The 20,728-nt window shown below is 34.5% G+C and overlaps 1 protein-coding gene across 4 annotated transcripts in view; it reads right to left on the bottom strand.

Moving 5' to 3' along the window:
* WASF1 (WASP family member 1) overlaps window positions 1-20,728 on the bottom strand; it is a 63,581-nt gene that overhangs the window by 19,567 nt on the left and 23,286 nt on the right. The window lies entirely within an intron of this gene.

Here is a 20,728-nt window from a genome sequence, read left to right as displayed (position 1 = left end):
CATAATCAGTGACTGATCACTTCCTTCCAAAGTTAGTTGGTGACTGGTCATTCAATTCACCTGTCTACCTTCTTGCCTCCTAAACCTACCTGAAATTTCACAAAACAAATAACTAAAAGGCGGCATTGGCTGACAAAGGTGAAAGTACAGCAAAGAAATGAAAAATGATAAAGCTGGAAGTGAAAGTGAATTCAAATGTAAATGGAGTAATAGAAGAAATAGCCAATTGTGGAAATGTTGCATTATCACTGCTTGAGAGATCTTAGATCCATAGTCGAAAGAATTAAGTGAAGGTAAACTTAATGACATAAATGAGCAAAGTGGTTGTGACAAAAAGGAAGATGTCCCTGAGAAAGTGATGCCAGCAAAAACTTCACATTAAAGAAACTCTTGCAGATATTTCCTGACATTGAAAATGCAAAAATAAAATGTTGGCAGCTGATCCAAATGGACAATTTGCCAAGGCACAGAAAAGATGCTCACTCTGGCTAGATCTACTATTCTAATTTATACAAGGAGATGGCAAAGCACTGTTCAAGCTACTCTTGATAAGTTTTTTACAAAGAAATAAAACATTTTAATTCTAATTGTTTTTAATGTTTTATAATACATGGTATTAAATGTATTTTTATATAGTTTTACTATTTTTTTCATTTCCTTATATACATTCATAACCAACATAAAAGTTTTAATATCTTGACAAAATTTTTTAAAGATCATAGAACAATTGTAATTTTTCCCAATGATTAAAATCATTATGTAGGTTTTAGTTTGTATGACCATTTTTTTGGTCCCACACTACCATGAAAAGTGAGGACTACCTCTACTCAACCAATGCCAAATAATGGTTATGAAGGAAGTTGTTTCAAAACATTACCCTAATCTCAAAAAGGATGGACAAATTTTGTTGTGATTAAAATAGTGCCAAAGTGTTTGGTAGAGAAAAGTTCCCTTCCTCATCCTTTTACTTCAATATTAGATTCTTTTTTGTACCTTTCTGTCTTACTCCTTGGCGATTTTAATGGTCACTTATCTAACTCAACTATCGAAATCTTGGTGGCAAAAGTAAAATAAAGCCTAACAACTTTGTTTCCTACATCCTGAGAAAACAGCCTAATTCCTGTTTTAGAGAGTTTACAACACTATTTTTAATGTAGGAACCTTTGTCATATTGGGAAAGAGTAAAAAAAAAAAAAAAAAAAAAAAATCCTAAATGCTAAAAGGTATAATTTAGCTAGCAAGCAAAACTAAAATCAAATTCACTTGAGGTTTTTTTAAATACTGCATATGATACATTTTTCTCTTTGAAAACAATAAAAAAATACTACATAGAATTGAACCAATAACATAAATTTTAACATCTTTTAATCCATCATTGACTAACTTGCCTATTTAAGGGTGAAAATCTTTTTTTTTTTTTTTTTTTAAGATTTTATTTATTTATTCATGATAGTCACACACAGAGAGAGAGAGGCAGAGACACAGGCAGAAGGAGAAGCAGGCTCCATGCACCGGGAGCCCGATGTGGGATTCGATCCCGGGTCTCCAGGATCACGCCCTGGGCCAAAGGCAGGCACCAAACCGCTGCGCCACCCAGGGATCCCGAAAATCTTTTATTTAATAAAAAAGCTAAAGTATATTGTGCTAAAACAAAATAATTCTAAAAATTGTTAATCTGTTTTCTTAGGTCATAACTAAACATCATAGCAAACAAAAATTTCCCAACTATTACATAATCCATGGGATTATAAAAGTAATTGTTTGGGATACCTGGGTGGCTCAGCGGTTGAGTGTCTGCCTTTGGCTCAGGGCGTGATCCCAGAGTTCTGGGATCGAGTCCCACATCACGTTTCCTGCATGGAGCCTGCTTCTGCCTATGTCTCCACCTCTCTCCCTCTCTCTCTCTCCCTCTGTGTCTCTCATGAATAAACAAATAAAATCTTTTTAAAAAAGGGGGAAAAAAGTAATTGTTTGCTAAAACCATTCCTACACTTCTTCATTTATTTTCCTGGGTTCCTAGCAATTAAACTGCCAATTATTGATGGAAACATCAAGAGATTGAGAGAATGAAAACGAAAGTCTACATCCTCTAAAGATTTTTAAATTATTTAAGATAAAATAATTCAGCCAAAATTTCAATAAATCTGTTCTTAATTCAAAGAACATTTTATGGGTTTAATTTTAAATCCTGATATGAATATTAAAATTAAAATATAAAATTAGCTCCAATACTGCTAAAGGGATCATATTTTTGTTGTTGTTGTCTTTTTTTTTTTTTTTTTTTTAAAGATTCCATTCAGCTATTTATTTGAGAAAGAGAGAATGTGTGAGCAGGGGAGGGGAGCAGAGAATGCGCGCAGGGGGAAGAGCAGAGGGAAAGGGGAGGAGCAGGGGGAGGAGCACTGAGGGCAGAGCCCAGTGTGGGGCTCAATCTCAGAACCCTGAGATCATGACCTGAGCCAAAATCAAGTCAGATCTTAACCACCTGAGACAGCCAAGCATGCCAGGAATCATGTTTATTAAACTAGCCTATTAAAAACCCTCTTACAGAAGAATAAGGAAAATGAAACTAAAATCTGAGCATAGCAAGATGTTTGACAATTCTTTGTTAAAATTCTATTTTGGTGACTATTATTAATATCAATATGTTCTCTAAGTTATTTTAAGAATGCTTCTGTTGACCCAAATTGAGACTATATATCTGTCTAAAAGTATAAAGCAATGATGTAAGGTATTAAAAATAACCCAAGATCAGGTATCACAGTGATCTCAGAGCACTGGAAATCAGAAAATTACATTATCTGAATTCTCATTTTCAGAACTCAAAAATGGTTTGCAAACTTTAAGATGTTTAAAGGATTCCTCCAATTATCAACTGCAAGAAAAATAAGAAGAGTTGCTTTAAAAAAAAAAAAAACCTCCATAAGATAATTATAGTTAATAATTGCCTTTGGATTATATAAAGAACGTAAGAATTAAGAGTATTCTATTATGTCACTGATGACAAGTGATTAATTCCTTATCCTCATACATCAATGAAACAACTAATCTATGATCATTTAAGGGTGTTTCTGTATTTATAAAATAACAATATTAAATAAGGAAAATTTTATGTTAAATTATAGAAATACAATTTTCAATTTTCCTAACACTATTTAAACTAAAGGATTATACTGGAATACCTAAGAGAATGGGTTAGAATAAAATAACTATTCTAATTAAAAAAAAAATCAGTATTTTGAATACTTTAAGAATTTTTAAGAAAGCCAGTGATTTTTAAGAAACATCCTACTTCTTAAGATTAGAAGCTACTTAATTATGTATAACCTAAGTAATTTGAGCACAGGAATGTTTAAATGGAGATATGTTCTTCATGGAAATAGTTTTCCCAATAAGCTTCTATGCAAGTGACAAAATGCTTTATAATTCTGACACAAGGGATTAAAATAATAAAAAGCATTTTTGAAATAAGAATGAACAAAATAAGAGCTCACATTAACAAATATATCAAATCTAATTAAAATATTTCAATTATGTAAAACCATAGGTCTTTAAATAAAGTGCTATAATTTAAAATATATAAAAAAGGATGTTTAAATATATCAAGAACAGAATTTTTATAACTTACCTTCTCCCCAAATCTATAATGTATATATCCCAAACTGTTCTCATATTATAAGTAAACTGAAATAGAAAGTAATTGAACTTACTGGTGAAACAATATAAATTTATATAAAACAACAGTGGAAATATATAAAAATAGCAATTCTCCTTTTTGTTATAAGGTAAAACTTCAAAATTACTCATCAATCATAAATCTCTAAAATTCTACAAACAAAGATATGGCAATTCCAAATTAGACACTCCTAGGATTAAAGAACTACCAGTCATGCTAAACATCTCTCTTTATTTGATTGCTTTGAGATGTTCCGGCCTTATTAAAGAATTTGCCCTAAAAACAGTGCTACCTTATACCAAAAATAAATAGGTAGATAATTATATCTTTTATCTCGAGTCACAATAACAAAGTATTAAATTTTGATAGGCTAAGCTGAAAAGAAATGAAGAAATAAGCATGGCAAAAATACATATCTACATTATGAAAAATTCAATTTCTCCAATGTTTAACTGTAAAACATTTTCATGTGTATTAAAACTCAAAATGGATGGTGACCGCTGACAAGGGCAACAGTCACACTATTCTATGGAACTGTACATTCATTATGGGGCCAATTTCTTTCTTTCTCTTTTTTTTGAAATTTGCCACTCAAAAGAGCACTTAAAAGACCTCCTTAAGTATCTTAACAGTGAAGTGACATATAGTACAGGAAAAACTGTGTTTGTACATTAAAAATTTAATAACATTGCTTTTTGAAAGAAAAAATATTTCAGGTCCCTGATACTTATTTTGAATATAATGTTACTTAGTAGTATACATATATAAAATCAGATGTAAAATCCTTATGCTTATAACTCCTTATACAACTATAAAACCAGAATTAAATTTTTTTTATTTATTTATGTATTTTTTAAGGATGAGAGAGAGAGAACATGAGTCGGGGGACAGAAGAGGGAGAGAGAATCCTCAAGCTGACTCCCTGATGAGCTTGGAGACAACTGTAGGGCTCAATCCCAGGACCCTGAGACCCTGACCTGAGATGAAATCCTGACCTGGCCATTCAACTGCCTGAAGCACCCAGGCACCCCGAAAGCCAAAATAGAAAAGTCCATAAAATTCCAAATAGCAGTAATAGATATGACAAAAATCACTTTGCTTTAACTCAATCATTGCTGGCTATATAAATCCTGTACTGACTGCTCCAAAATCCGCTTTATTTTATTCATGACTATCCTGCTACATAAAGTCTTTCCTTTATTTGAACTACTGTGAAATTTTATTTGTTACCAGACACCCTTAGGCTTTACTATGTTCAAATACAACATTTAGGTACAAATATGTCCCTGTAATACCATTAGACTGAAACAATTAAAGTTGTACCAGTTGGCACCAAAGTTATGCTAAACACAATCATAAACAGAGATACTAAAATTATTTCCCAGGACTCATTATAAGGTAGACATTTAAATGATTCAAAATATGCTTTCACTAAGTCCTTTTAAAGTAAAGAATTTTTTAAATAAAACAAATGAATAAACAAACAAAAAGCAGATTCAGACCAAGATTGCCTAAGGGAAGAGGAATGGAGAGTAAAATGGGTAAAAGGGAGTGGGAGATACAAACTTTTAATTATGGAATGAATAAGTCATGGAAATAAAAGGTACAGCATTGGGAATATAGTCAATAATACTGTAATAGCGTTGCATAGTGACAGATGGTAACTACACTTTGTGGTAAGGTTAGCACAATGTATTGAGATACTGAATCACTATGTTGTACACCTGAAACTAACATAACTCTCTGTCAACTATACTCAAAACAGTTTTAAAAATTCACATAAGAAAACTCACAAACATTCAAAAATACGTCCAGGCTGAGACCCATTCTAGGCCAAGCTGAAGACCTCATTCAAAGAGGTGCAATGAGTTGTTCAAGAGGCAGGGTTAGGAACAGAACCTATTTGTATACATGGATGTTGTATCAAACTCTATTGCTTCTTTCACTTTAAGCTGAATTTATACAATGTGCACTTTCAAAAACCATTCAGGGACTGAGCAAAATTTCATGTAAGAGGAGAAACAAAATGATTCTTTCACAAACTGAAACAGATGAACACATATTTTTAAGAAGTAGAAAGTACATCACTTATATATATCTTAGATGATAACAAGCCCACCAATGGACTCCTTCTGTACCTGACCTGCCAAAATATGGGAAATTTTAACCCCTTCCCACTATCTTTCTTTCATGTTCTTTCTTCGTTTATCTCCACATACATATTTCCAAATATTGACTATCTCTTTCTGGATAGCCCCATGAATAAAACCTCAAAATAACAAGCCCCAAACTAAAGTCATTATTTTTCCCCAGCAAAAACCTAGCTCTTTATTTCTTTTATTAGTTAACAGCTCCATCAAAGTATAGCCTAGTTATTTTGACTCCTTTCAATCTTATCAAATCCAATCTGTATAAGAATATCTCTTCAATTCCTAGCAGATGATCTGCTGATATCAAACTGCTGACATTTTCCTTAAAATTTCTGAAAATCTTCCAGAATTTTTGTGTATATATTTATATTTCTACATACAAACACATAGGCTTTCAAATACCCTTATTATACTCTGTAAGGTATATCATAATTTATCTGACATTCTCCTAATTGTGGACATTTTGGTTACTTCCAAATTTTCATTATAATAAATCATACTTGATAAACTTACATTATATAAATATTTATATAAGTTCCTGGTTATTTTCTTAGAGTATGAAAAATTGAAGATCCTTTTTTTTAGATTATTTCTTTGACAGAGAGAGTGAGCGCAAGTAGGGAGAGCAGCAGGCAGAGGGAGGGAGAGGGAGAGAAGTAAGCTCCCCTCAGAGCAAGGAGTCAGATGCGGGACTCCATCCAAGGACCTTGGGAATAATGACCTGAGCTGAAGACAGACGCTTAACTGACTGAGACAGTCAGGTGCCCCAAAATTCAGGACTCTTAAATATTTATTTCCAAATTGCTTCCAATAAAATCATTCCATTTTCACTTTTACCACACATGAGAATACTTTAATACTTTCTCAGTTGTTATTTACGGTGTATGAGACAAAAATGAAAACACAACATGCCAAAACTTAAGGGATGCAGCAAAAGCAGTTCTAAGAGAGAGCCTGATAGTGATAAATGACTACATTAAGAAAAAAAGGAAGATTTCAAATAACCTTAATTTATATTCCAAGGAATTAAAGAAAGAACAAGTTATGCCCAAAGTTAGGAGAAGGAAGAAAATAATAAAGTTTAGAGCAGAAATAAATGAAATAGACAATAGAAAAAAAAAAACAATGAAATTAGGAGCTGATTTTTGAAAAGATAAAGAAAACTGACAAACCTTTAGCTAGACTAACCATGAAAGAAAAGATGCAAATACACAAGAACATAACTGAAAGAGGAGATATCACAATTGATACCAGAAGTACAAAGGTTCACAGGCAGCTACTATGAACAATTATACAGCAACAAATTAGATAACCTAGGAAAAAATGGACAAATTCCTAGAAATATTACCTACAAATATTCCTATAAATTATCATGACATTATTATGAAGACACAGAAAATACAAACAAAACAATAACAAGTTAAGGATATCAAATCTGTAACCAAAAAGCCCAGAACCAGATGGTTTCACTGGTGATTTCTACCAAATATTTAAAGAAGATTTAAAGCCAGTCTTTCTCAAACTCTTCCCAAAATACTGAAGAGTAAAGAATATTCCCAAACTTATTTTATGAGGCCAGCATTCACCCTGACCAAATCCAGACAGAGACTACAAGAAAACTACAGGCTAAATCCTAATGAATACAGATGCAAAAATTCTCAGAAGACTCCAAACCACATTCAACAGCACTTTAAAAGGATCATACACTATTGATTAAATAGGATTTATCCTTGAGATGAATGGATGATTAAACATACGTAAATCAGTACATGTGATACACTACATCATAAAATGAAGGATAAACATCTCAATAACATCTCAATAGATGCAGAAAAACCATGTGACAAAATTCAACATGCTTCCACATCAAAAAATTAGATATAACAGAAACATACCTCAACATAATAAAGGCTGTATGTGACAAGATCACAGTAATTGTAACACTCAACAGTGAAAAGCTAAAAGCTTTCCTCTAAGATCAGGAACAACACAAGGGTGCCCACTCTTACCACTTTTCTTCAACGTAGTACTAGAAGTCCTAGCCAAAGCAATTAGGCAAAAAACAAAGAAAAGAAAAAGTATCTAAATTGGAAAGGAAGAAGTAAAACTATATCTATATAAAGATGATTACTGTAACTAGAAAACCCTAAAGACTACTCAATGTTAGAACTAATAAATTCAGTAAAGTTGGAGAATACAAAATATACAAAAAAATCAGCTGTGTTTCTTTCTTTTTTTTTTTTTTTTTTCAGCTGTGTTTCCTTACAGAAACAACAAGCCATCTGAGAAAGAAATTAAGGGAACAACCCTATTTACAGCATCAAAAACAATAAAATTGTTAGGAATAAATTTAAGGAGGTGAAAGATCTGTACTATGAAAACCGTAAGACACTGGAAAAATTAAAGAAGACACAAATAAATGGAAACTACAGATTCAATGCAACCCGTATCAAAATTCTAATGGCATTTTCACAAAAATACAAAAAGCAACCCCAAATTTGTATGAAGCCACAACGACCCCAGCACAGCCAAAGCAATCTTGAGGAAGAACAAAGATGGAAACATCACACTTACTGATTTTAAATACGAGAAAGCTGTAATAATTAAAACAGTACTGTACTGGCATAGAAATAAACACACAGGTCAATGGAACAGAAGCGAGAGACAAGAAATAAACTAATGGATACATGGTCAGTTAATATTTGACAAGGGAGCCAAGAATCCTCAATAGGGAAAAAATAGTTCTTTCAATAAACTGTGCTGAGAAAATTGGATATTCACATGCAAAAGAATGAAAATGGACCCCTATTTTATACCACTCACAAAAATTAACTCAAAACCTATTAAAGATTTAAATGTAATAACCAAAGCCATAAAACTCTTACAAGAAAACAAAGTAAAAGAATTCCTTAACACTGGTCTTGGCAATGCTTTTATGAATATAACATCATATCCACAAACAAAAAAAAGCAAAAACAAACAAGTGTGACTACATCAAACTAAGATGCTTCTGCACAGAAAAAGAAAAAAATCAACAAAATGAAGAGACAACCTATGGAATGGAAAAAAATATTTGCAAATCACTTATCTGATAAGGGGTTACTATCCAAAATATAGAAGGAATTTATACAACTCAATAGCAAAAGCCCCTAACAATCCAATTAAAAAACAGGCAGAGGAAAGAATAGACATTTTTCTATGGACAATGTACACATCGCCAACAGGTACATTAAAAGATGCTCAACATCACTAATCTTCAGCAAAATGCAGATCAAAACCATGCACACAACCTCATGCTTGTTTGAATGGCTATTATCAAAATACAAGAGATAAATACTAGTGAGGATGAGGAGAAAAGGGAAATCGTGTGCATTGTTGGTGAGATCATCAACTGGCAAAGTCACTATGAGAGCCAGTACGGAAGTTCCTCAAAAAAAAAAAAAAAAAAAAAAAAAAATTAAAAGTAGAATTACCATATGATCCAGCAATCTTACTTCTGGATATATACCCCCAAAAATGCAATCCCTATTTTGAAGAAATACCTACATCTCTATGTTAACTGCAGCATTATTCACAATAGTCAAGACATGGAAACAACCTAAGTGGTCATTGGGGGATGAATGGATAAAAAAGTAGTGGTAAATATATATACAACGTAATTTTATTCAGCCATAAAAAAAATGATATCTTGCCACTCACAACAACATAGATGAACTGAACTCTGAGGGCGTTAAGTAAAATAGTCAGAGAAAGACAAATACAGTATGGTCTCACTTATATGTGAAATCTAAAAAAGCTGAACTAAAAAAATTAAGGTGAGAAAACAAACAAACAAAAACAAACAAAAAACACTAAACCCACAGAAACCAGAGCACAATGGTTGCTAGGGGCTTGGGGGGGTGGGGGTGGGAGAAATGGGAAATATTTGTCAAAGGGTACAAACTTCCAGCTATAAGACAAATAAGTTTGGGAATGTAAAGGACAGCATGGTGACTATAGTTGATAATATTGTTATACACTTAAAAATTGCTAAGAGAGTAGATCTTAAAATGTGCCCACAACAAAAAAGGTAATTATGTGTGTGACTGTGGTAATCACTTCACAATATACGTGTATCAAGTTATCAAGTTGTTATATGTTAATCACATCTCAAGAAAGTGTGTGTGTGGGGGGGTTCCTGTTACACAGTTTAGTGCACAATAAATATTACTACTATCATAATTTCTCAGCAACATTGTTAAGAGAATTGACAGTACTCTGACTCATTTTTAAAAATATTTATTTATTAGAGAGAGAGTGAGTGAGTGTGGGGAGGGAGGGGCAAGGGAGAGGGAGAGAGAGAATCTCAAGCAGACTACATTGAGCACAGAGCCCACACAGGGCTCGATCTCACAACCCTGAGATCATGACTTGAATGGAAGCCAAGAATCAGAAGCTCAACTGACTAAGCCACCCAGGTGCCCCTGTTCGGCTCCTTTTAAAGTGGGGAAATATGATACAAAAGCAAAATCAGAGAGTAAGAAGATACTGATCCACACCTTTCCCAAGTTTAATATATGTGGAATATATGAATATAGGTAGCACTTCCACACAAGAGGATACAGATGACACTAATTTTAGGGACTAGCTAGTTACCAGTTACGGCAGGGAGACTGAAGGTTTAAGTTTGGAAAAGAGAACAAAAATAATTATACACAGGGAAGTTTGCAAGTCACAGAAGCAGAAACTCTCTAGAAAACAGTGGAAGGATTTGAGGAAGATGAAGAAACGGGTCAAATGAGGAACTGTTCAAAGCAGTATCAAGATGCTAGTTCAGAAGATAACAGAAAACAAAGGCAGCCTGTACTTCTGCCAGCTGACTCAGAAACAGTGAGATGAAACATAATGGAATTATTTCTAAGTCTTTCGAAAAGAATATGAGCATTCTCTTTGGTTTATGCTATGGTCCTAAAGGTGTCAAGAGATGATGCAGAAGTAACTACCCTTTCCAACTTTATCACATACTGTCCTACAGCTAATTACTGGAATCAGAGGAATAAATATCTCACTCTAACTTCCAGTTCAGTGGTTTCCTTCATTATAACATACTGATATTTTCTCCTACATTTCATTCCTGGATTTGCAACTAATTACCTGGAATAAATAATCACTTGAATATAGTTTTATTTTTCTTTGCTTGCATTTACTGTTTGATACAAAAAAAGCTGATTTGCTATTTTCCTGCCCACTCACAGCCTCATGAGATCTTCACATAATTTTTTATCTTGGTATTTTCCTACACAGAAGAGTGTTTCAGCATTTTAAACCTGGGTATTTCAATGTGTACTTTGTCTTCCTGAACATTTTAAAAAATACAGGATAAAACTAGTACCAACATTAATTCTCAGTGTTAATAGTTTTTAATTCAGAAAACCCAGCTATTTTTAAGAATCTTATTATTAGAAGCCAAATAATTCATCTTCCATTTTGGTAGATGAGTAAATTTACCTGAAAAGTTAAGAAATTTATCTAAGTTATTAACAAAATTAACAGCAGAGCTATGATCAGATTTTAGGTTTCCAGATTTTAAATCTACTGTCATGCTCTTAATCTGTTACTATTTTTTTTTAAGATTTTATTTATTTATTCATGAGAGACACAGGGAGAAGGGCAGAGACTTAGGCAGAGGGAGAAGCAGGCTCCTTGTGAGGAGCTCTCTGCAGAACTTGATCCCAGGACCCTGGGGTCACGACCTGAGCAAAAGGCAGATGCTCAATCGCTGAGCCACCCAAGCATTTTTAAAATCCATTTTATATTCTTGAGAAATCAGTCTCCCAAATTTCACAATACCCTAAAAAATGTTCAGTGGTATTTTGAAGTTCCCTACTTCCCAGATGACTACCTCCCCTTCAACAAATACTTTTTATGTATGATGATCAAAATATAGGTGGTAAAAGAGATATAAAAGTAGCAAAATACCTTACCACCCAAAAGCTTACAAGATAATGAAGAAGCAAAGACATGTGCCAAAAACTTAAAAATAATGAAAGTGAACATATGGATAGCTAACGTTTAAAACTAGGATAAAACAAAACAAAACAAAACAAAACAAAAAACTAGGATAAAACAAATTACTAGGTATGCAGAGAGAACGAAATCAAAACAAGCTAGAGGTTAAGGAAGACAATACTGGTAACAGACCTGTGCTATCTAATACACTGCTAGCCTCATGCAGCTAAATTAAAATTAAATAATTTAAAAATCAGTTCTTTAGTCACACTAGCCACATTTCAAGTACTCAAAAGCCACATGTGGCTTGTGGTTGCCACATCTGACAACACAACTACAGAACATTACACCATTACTACAGAAAGTTCTAAGGGACAGCACTGATGCCCAAGATGAATAAAATGGCAAGAAGACATGTTAAATAGGCATACAGGAAGAAATATAAGAAAACTTGCTTAAAAGATACACAGAGGTAGAAAGGTAGAAATTAAAGATAAATGCAATCAAATTGAAGATTTTGAACTTTTTGATATTCAGCGAAGAACACACGATTCTTCTTAGGAAGTAAAAGATCACAAACATTTGATTTTAGACAATTTTAAGGAGATTTTACTGTTTCCTCCGGACTAAAAGTGAAAGGATGAGGCAGTAAACTGCTGGATCATTCATATATGTGGTATATATTCACATACGTACGTACAATTTTAGTAAGTATCACTGAACGGTTTTCCAAAGTACTTGAACCAATTTATACCCCCACCAGCAATTTATAATTCCAGCTGTTTGAATTCTTGCTAACACTTGGTATTATACACTAATGATTTAAGATTTTTTATTTTAGAAAAGGAGACAACACGTGCACACATGGGCAAGTTGGGGGAGAAAATCTTCAAGCAGACTCCCTGTTGAGTATGGAGCCTGACACCTGGCTCAACCCCACAACCCAAGAGATCATAACTTGAGCCAAAACCAAGAATCAGATGCTCAACCAAATGAGACACCCAGGCACCCCTATACATTAATAATTTGATGACCCATGCAAGACTAATCACATTTTAAAGTTTCATTTAGTCTATCAAAAATTTTAATTTCTAATGTCTTTAGCCATTAAATAATTATAATAAAATATTAAATGTATTAATCTTGATTTCATCTTTTCTGGAAAGTAAATCGGTAGATAAAACCTCTTCCATGCTATAGAAACACTATAGATTCTGTAATGTAAAATTTCTGTAAACTTGAGAATTCTATAATTGGTCTAACAATAGGATTAACAAAATGCACAGCTACACTGAGTCATCTATTATATAAATTTAAGTAAAAAATAGAGACTTTATTATATTTCTAAACATAAAGTTACAATATTAATCACCACTTTGAGTCAAGAACTTGTGAAACTTACATAATTATCTCTTTTCTATCATGTTCAATTCTTAGTTACATCCTCACTTTCTTGTTGTTTTCTTTCAGGACAGGTGAAAGAAAATACAAATATTATTAACATTTTAATTCATATATATATTTACTTCAAAGGAAAACGAAAAAAGGAAAGCTTCAAAACCAGAGTGTGTTGCCCTGTTAAGAATGTCGAATGTGCATTCAAAGAATTGAAAAGCAGGCATTTTTACCAAAGGACAATGTCACTAGGACATCTGGGATTGTAATTATAAAACAAAGTTGGGAAACGCAAAGGGGCTGGTGGAAGCCAGCAGGGAGAGGGGCCACTGGCAGGGACACAGAACAATGAGCAGGTGCTTTAGGAATAAGGCTCTGGGAAGTGAAGGACTCTGGCCCCAGGTCTGGGGTGGATGTCTGGCCAACCATTTGGGCTCCAAAGGGGAAGCACACACTCGGCAGGATTCAAGAAGAGGGCATCGCTCGGCCTCCAAACAAGTCTCTAGCTCACACTCCCAATGGATATGCTTCCAACTTCCACAGCCTCCTCAGGATGATTTGCTTTCCGACGTGTAGTAACGGTACAGGAAACCTAAGACAATGGCGCCTATGATGGGCAAAATCAATACGACCAGCAACTTTTGCACGTGGCATCTCTCAGAGGGTCCTTGCTACCACTTTCAGGTTTAAGGTCATCCGGATGCACATCACCAATATAGTACAGCTTTAGCATTTCTCTGGCATCAGAGGAGTGGCCTACATCTTCAAAGCTTTCACTCGCATCTGCACCAGCTTGTTCCAACAGGACCTGTTTCTCCTCCAGGATGCTCTTTAAGGAAATCGGTGACATCATGGACTCGCCCATGGATCACCAGCTAGATCTCCTTCAGGGAGTCGCACTTCTCCACCTCCTCCAATGGCGGTCTCAACTCCTTACCCGTTCCCATCGACCCCTTGCCTGTTCCCATCGCTGCCGCTGGCTGCCTCCGTTGCCATGGGGCCAGGGATTCCGCTCTTTGCTGCCGTTCTCCGCATTTCTGAGGGTAACTTCCTCCGGGGGGGCCAACATTTTAATTCTATTCCCTGACATGGACATGGAAATGCTATGCTGAATCAAATCAGTGAGAATAATCAATCTACATTTTATTTTCAGGAGGAAATATATAGTTTACTGAGGCATGATATACTACATGTAATATAAGATGGCCCCCAAATTTCCTGCCCCTTGTGCTACTTCTATGATTATGCTACATTGCATGTTAAGAAAGATTTTAAAGATGTAATTAACTTAATATAGGGAGATTATATGTGTAGGTTTAATCTAATCACATGAGCCCTTTAAAAGCAGAGTATTTTCCAGCTGATAGCAGAAGAGGAAATCAGAGATACAAAGCATAAGAAATTCACCATGCCATGGCTGGCTTGAAGATGGAGGGGGCCACTTGAAAAGGACCTGAGTGTGGCCTCTAGGAGCTAAGAGTAACCTCTGGCTGACAACCAAGAATAGAACAGGAACCCAAATTCTGTAACTGCAGAAAATGGATTTTGACAACTTGAATGAGCTTATAAGCTGATTTTTCCCCAGAGCCTCCAGAAAGGAATGTAGCTCAGTTGACACCTTGATTTTGGCCTTGTGAGACCTTAAAGAAAAAAACAGACACGCCCATCCAGATTTCTGACCTACAAAACTGTTAGATAATTAATAGTCTTAATCTGCTAAATTTGTGGCAATTCATTAACCAGCAACAGAAAACACACTGCAAATACTTAAAGTGTACAGTCTGGTCAGTTTTAAAACCGTTTTAACACAGTTTAACACTGTGAATCACAAGTCACCCCTTAAATTTTCTGTGTTCTTTTGTGATCCCTCCCTCCACCCATACCCACAAACAACCACTGCCTTGCCTTCTGTCACTACAGATTTGTTTGCTTGTTGTAGAACTCTACAAAAATGGAATCATAAAGTATTTTTTTACCTGTCTTTTTTTCTTTTGCCTGCCTTCTTTCTATTCAGCCTAACAATTTTGAGATTCATCAGTGTTGTTCCATGTATCAATAATTCATTTATTTTTTTGAATAGTATTTCATTGTATGGATACATCCTATTCATCTGTTGATGGACATTAGGATTATTTTCAGTTTAGAGTTATTACAAATAAAGTTACTATTTTGTACAAGTGGGAGTCTACAAACTGTTTGAATGATGATGAGTTGAGAGGCAGAGATTTAAGTCCCTTCTTTCTAAATTCTACTCCCCACCCCCAACATATTTTCAATGTTTTGATTCTGTTGCCTATATGCCTAAAATACAGTATCATACAGATTACACTTAATTACACAGATTACACTTACATTTTAATGCATTATTAGAAAGATGTCTGTGTTCCAGATTTCTCATTTACTATGATGAATGTTACTTTATGTTCAATGAACAGGCTATATTATAGAAGAGCAAGAACCATGGCACAGCCTTAACCTAACCACAATGGAAGGATGCATTTTAGCAAGAACCTAGCCCATATGTGAAGTCCTCAATTAATATTTTTGCACTCATAAGCAAATAAATAAAAGGGGTTCAAAACAAAACATGCAATGAGGGGGACTTGGTTACCTCCAACTGAACTTAATAAATCCAAAGTTTATTGTTAGGCAATTTTGAAAGAGTACAATTAAGTGATGAAATTCAGAATTCTGTCTGTCTCATGGACATCTCTGGTGATTATTGGGAACTTATGTCAGCATATTTAAGAAAACTAATTCAAAGTGTTTGAGCGAGTAAAAGTAATGTCAACATATCAAGAATGATTAGATATGAAGAAAAATATCTATTTTGGGGGACAGGTCCTAGACTATAGGGAGATAAATTCTACTTCACTTCCCCTATTCTTTCCATGATTATTCTTCTGTGTGAGTCCACTCTGACCTAATCATATTTTTGCTTTCCCACTGTACTGTATTCTTAAGACACGCAAGAACTAATAAACTAAGATATGCCAGGTAGACAGCATATTTCTTCTTCAAAAGTCATAAAAGACAGAAGTACAGAAAATACTCCCTAACTCTATGAAGCCAGCATTAATTACACTAAAACAAAAAGCAGAAAACAGCACTTCAAGAAAACTACAGACCAGTATCTCTCATGAACATAGTTGCAAAAATACTCAAGAAAATTAGCAAAGTGAATTCAACAATGTATAAAAAATTATACACCACAACCAAGAGGGATTCATTCCAGTTACAGAAGGCTGATTCAATATTAAAAATCAATTAATGTAACCCATCACCTCTATAGGCTAAAGAAGAAAAATCACAGGATTACATCAGTGGCTGCAGAGAAAATACTTGACAAAATCCAACATCCATTCATGATAAACTCAGCAAACTAAGAACAGAGGGTATCTTGCTCAACTTGACAAAGAACATCTACATAAAACCTAGAGCTCACATCACACCTAATGGTGAGAAACTAGAAGCTTTCCTGCCAAGATCAGGACAAAGGAAAAGATCTCCCCTCTGATCACACTATACTGAAAGTCTTAGCTAATGCAATTAAGAAAAGAAAAATTATACAACTTGAGAAGAAAGAAATAAAACTGTCTTTATTCAAGATGACATGACTGTCTATATAGAAAATACAGAAGAATCAACAAAAAACCTCCTGGAACTAGTAAGCAATTATAGCAAGGTTGCAGGATACAGGTTAATACATGAAACTCAAATTGTTTTTCTATGTACCAACAATAAGCAATTAAAATTTGAAATTAAAAGCATGCTGATATTAGCACCCCAAACCCCAAAATACTTAGGTACAAATCTAACAAAATACACACAAGATCTGTAGGAAGAAAACTACAAAATTCTGATTAAAAAAAAAAAAAAAAAACTAAATAAATGGAGAGAATTTCATATTCATGGATAGGAAGACTCAATACTGTTATTTGCCAGTTCTTCCCAATTTCATCTATAGATTCAATGCAATCCTAATCAAAATCTTAGCACATTGGACAGCCCGGGTGGCTTAGTGGTTCAGCGCCACCTTCAGCCCAGGGCCTGATCCTGGAGACCTGGGATCAAGTCCCACATCGGGCTCCTGCATGGAGCCTGCTTCTCCCTCTGCCTGTGTCTCTACCTCTCTCTCCTGTGTATCTCATGAATAAATAAATAAATAATCTTAAAAAAAAAAACTTAGCACATTATTTAATGGCTACTGACAAACTGATTATAAAGTTTACACAGAAAGGCAACAGAACCAGAATAGCCAATGCAATACTGAAGGAGAACAAAGGTGGAGGACCGATATATCTGACTTCAAAATTTACCATAAAGCTACAGTAATCATGACAGTGTGGTATTGATGAAAGAACAAATAGATCAGTGGAACAAACAGAGAACCCAGAAATAGACTCACATAAATATATGATCTTTGACAAAGAAGCAGAACCAATACAATAGAGCAAAGATAGTCTTTTCACTAAATGGTGCTGGAACAACTGAACATTCACATGCAAAAAAAATAAATAAATAAAATAAAAGACTCTAGATATAGACCTTACACTCTTCACAAAAATTAACTCAAAATAGATCACAGACCTAAACGTAAAATGCAAAACCATAAAACTCCTAGAAGTTAACAGACAAAAATTTAGATGTCCATAAGTTTGGCAATAACTTTTTATATAGAACACCAGATTCATTAAGAAATAAGCTAGACTTTACAAAAATTAAAAACTGCTCTGTGAAAGATACTGTCAAGAGAATGAGAAGACAAGCCACAGACTGGGAGAAAATATTCACAAAAGACTGAAAAAGGACTGTTACCCGAAATATACAGAGAAGTCTTAAAATTCAACAGTAAGAAAAGTAACAATCTAGCTAAAAACTGGGCAAAAGACCTAAACAGTTTGCCAAAAAAAGATACGCAGATGGCAAATAAACATGTATAAAGATGAAAAACCTCCTAAGTCATTAGAGAACTACAAGTTAAAATGAGATACTACTCCATACCTATTAGAATGGCCAAAATCTGAAACAATGTCAAAATCCAAATGCTGACGAGAATGTGGAACAACAGGAAATCTCATTGTTGGGGAGGATGCACACTGGTACAGCCACTTTGGGTGACAGTCTGGCAGTTTCTCACAACACTAAACAAGCCCTTACCATATAATCTAGCATCACAGCCAATGAGTTGAAACCTTATGTCCACCCAAAAACCTGCACGTAAATGTTTATAGCAGCTTTATTCATAATTGCAAAACTTCGGAGCAACTAAGATGTCCTTCAGCAGGTGAGTGGGTTAACAGGGTATGGTATATCTAAACAATGAAATATTAGTGCTAAAAAGAAATGAGCTAACAAGCCAGGAAGATATGGAAGAATACTAAATGAATATTACTAAGAGAAAGAAGCCAATCTGAAAAGGCTACATACTGTACAATTCTAACTATATGATGTTCTGAAAAAGGAAAAACTATGGAGATGGTAAAAAAAAAAAAATCAGTGGTTGTCAGGGCTTAGGGAAGAGGGAAAAGATGAATAGAGCACAGAGGATTGTTAGGGCATTCCGTAGGATACTGAAGTGGTGGATACATGCTATCATGCATTTGTCAAAATCTACAGAAATATAACACCAAGAGTGAACCTTAAAGTAAATTATGGACTTTGAGTGATAGTGTAGGTTCACTGATTGTAACAAATGTACCACTATGGTGCAGATGTTGAGATGTTGAGATGTTGGTAGTGGGAGAGGTTGTACATGTGTGTCCTGAAGGTGAGTGTGGGAACTCTCTATACCTTGTCCTCAATTTTTGCTATAAACCTAAAACAGCTCTAAAAAATAAAGTCTATTTAAGTCATAAAAAATTTGAATGTGCGTAATGCCAAGAACTGTTAAAAAAAGAACTTTCAAAATGGCCAAAATGGTAAATTTTGTTATGTATACTTTACCATCATTTTCAAAAAGTCTTAAGAGGGTTAGCAATATTAGGAACCAAGAAGATATTTTATTTAGATGTCTGTCTCATTTCCACCTCTTCTTATTCAGTTTTACCCAGTCTTAGCCCATCTGAGCTGCTGTAATACAAGACACTGGGTGGCTTATAAACAACAGAAATTTATTTCTCACAGTTCTGAAAGCTGGGAAGTCCAAGATTAAGGCAGATCAAAGTTGTCCAAGATCAAGATGTCTGATGAGAGCCCCCTTCCTTCTCTATAGATGACTGTCTTCTTACCATGTCTTCACATGATGGAAGGAACTAGGGAGCTTTTATTAATTATTTTTTTAATTAGCATTTAAGTCTCTCCTTTAAGGCAATTTTTTTTTTAACTACTTCCTTCTGGCTTAGATCATCTATAGCATCGCTCATTCAAAGTGTGGTTCTAAAACCAGCATCAGTAGCATTAGCATGACCTAGGAACTTGTAAGAACTACAGAATTTTAGTCCCACTCTGGAATTTCTGATAGAATCTGCTTTTTAACAAGATCCTCAGGTAATTAGGATGCATGATAAAGTTTGCACAGAGTATTTTAGAAGACTTAGTACCCCTCTACTTCTTCTCATAGGTTCCTCACAGGGGGCATGTATTCTAGAAATAAAGAAATAAAGGGAGCAAGGTACAAAAGTCAAATGGATAGGCCAAGATCTTATCAAAGGAAAAGGAATAGAGATGCAGTAATGCAAAATTAGATTTAAGGGGCATATAGGTATGGCTGGAAAAAGAGAAACATTCCTGAGAGAAAATAGGTGGTCTACCAAGCCAAGCTGCTTATTCCTGAGAGAAAATAGGTGGTCTACCAAGCCAAGCTCATTTTTGCGATCTACCACAGACCTACATACTGGGTATGGTGTTAAGATCTTTTAAGGAAATAAAACTCTTAGTTTGTCTCAGGAACTTGTGCTAAATGCTATACATGTAGATATATATGTTTTTATGTATTTAGTCATTACATTAAGTCATTACAAAAAGTCCTTATGGGAGAGATAGACTATTCCTACTTTATATGAGTAAAGGGAATTTGAAGTTTAAGAAGCTAGTTACCAGCCCAAAATACTATTACTTATACGCAGCTGAATCAAAATTGGAAATCAAGTTTTCTCGGTATTACCTAGTTCAATGTTTTTTTCCCACTATATCATCCTATGTTGTGTAGGAATTGATTACAAGATCCTAGGGGTCCTGTAACACACTCTTTGCTGGCACACCACTCTTTTCCACTGTAGGGCCTTTGTATGCACTGTTTCCCCTTAGCATTTCTGGCTCCTTTTCATTTTTCAAGGCTCAGAAAGGCCTTTCCTAATTCCTCTTAAATAGATCCCCTTGTTATCCCATTATAGTGTCCTATTTGTTTCCTTCATAGCATTTTTTTCAACTTATAAATATATATTTACTTGTTTTGTTATATCTTTCCTACTAGGCTATAAATTCCCTGAGAGTAGAAACTATGTTTCATTCATTAGTGTCCCAATACTTAGGATACTGCTCGCTCCATAGTACGAGTTCAATAGGTATTTTAAAAATA

This window comes from Canis lupus, chromosome 7, assembly GCF_048164855.1.
Source record: "Canis lupus baileyi chromosome 7, mCanLup2.hap1, whole genome shotgun sequence".
In the NCBI taxonomy this organism is placed as follows: domain Eukaryota; kingdom Metazoa; phylum Chordata; class Mammalia; order Carnivora; family Canidae; genus Canis; species Canis lupus.
Note: the sequence above shows the minus strand (reverse complement) of the source record. Positions and strands in the feature narration are given on the sequence as shown.